At 43.3% G+C, this 534-nt stretch overlaps 1 non-coding gene across 1 annotated transcript; it reads left to right on the forward strand.

The window, feature by feature from the left end:
* The first annotated feature begins 216 nt into the window (after positions 1 to 216).
* TRNAT-CGU (transfer RNA threonine (anticodon CGU)) lies at positions 217 to 291 on the forward strand. Its single transcript has one exon. It is a non-coding gene; the product is annotated as a tRNA-Thr (tRNA).
* Positions 292 to 534: the final 243 nt, after the last annotated feature.

Below are 534 nucleotides of genomic sequence, written 5' to 3' on the forward strand. Positions count from 1 at the left end.
GTTATTACCTCCCTGGGAACTGATCTCTGTAGTCTAGAGATCCATTGTAATTCTAGGAAAACTCCAGGTCCCACACACAAGACTTTTTTTTTTAACAATACAGCTATACAACTACATAAGTTTTATGACAGTGTCACTGTCCTGGCTGCTCACAAAGAATCCTAGGAATCATAGTTCAGTGAGAACTCTGGCAGAGATTCCTAGTCCTTAGTTTGGGGAGATACTGTGGTTCAGTGGTAGAGCATCTGCTTCGTAAGCAGAAGGTTCCAGGTTCAATCCCTGGCATCTCCAACTAAAAAGGGTCCAGGCAAATAGGCGTGAAAAACCTCAGCTTGAAACCCTGGAGAGCCGCTGCCAGTCTGAGTAGACAATACTGACTTTGATGGACCCAGGGTCTGATTCAGTATAAGGCAGCTTCATATGTTCATAGAACTACAGTTCCCAGGCTTTCCTAGGCAGGGAGACTATGGAACTTAAATTTATGATAGAGATAAGTCTTCTGTGGGCTTGTCATTGAATAGTCTTCATAGAGAT

Source organism: Heteronotia binoei, chromosome 5, assembly GCF_032191835.1.
Source record: "Heteronotia binoei isolate CCM8104 ecotype False Entrance Well chromosome 5, APGP_CSIRO_Hbin_v1, whole genome shotgun sequence".
Lineage (NCBI taxonomy): Eukaryota > Metazoa > Chordata > Lepidosauria > Squamata > Gekkonidae > Heteronotia > Heteronotia binoei.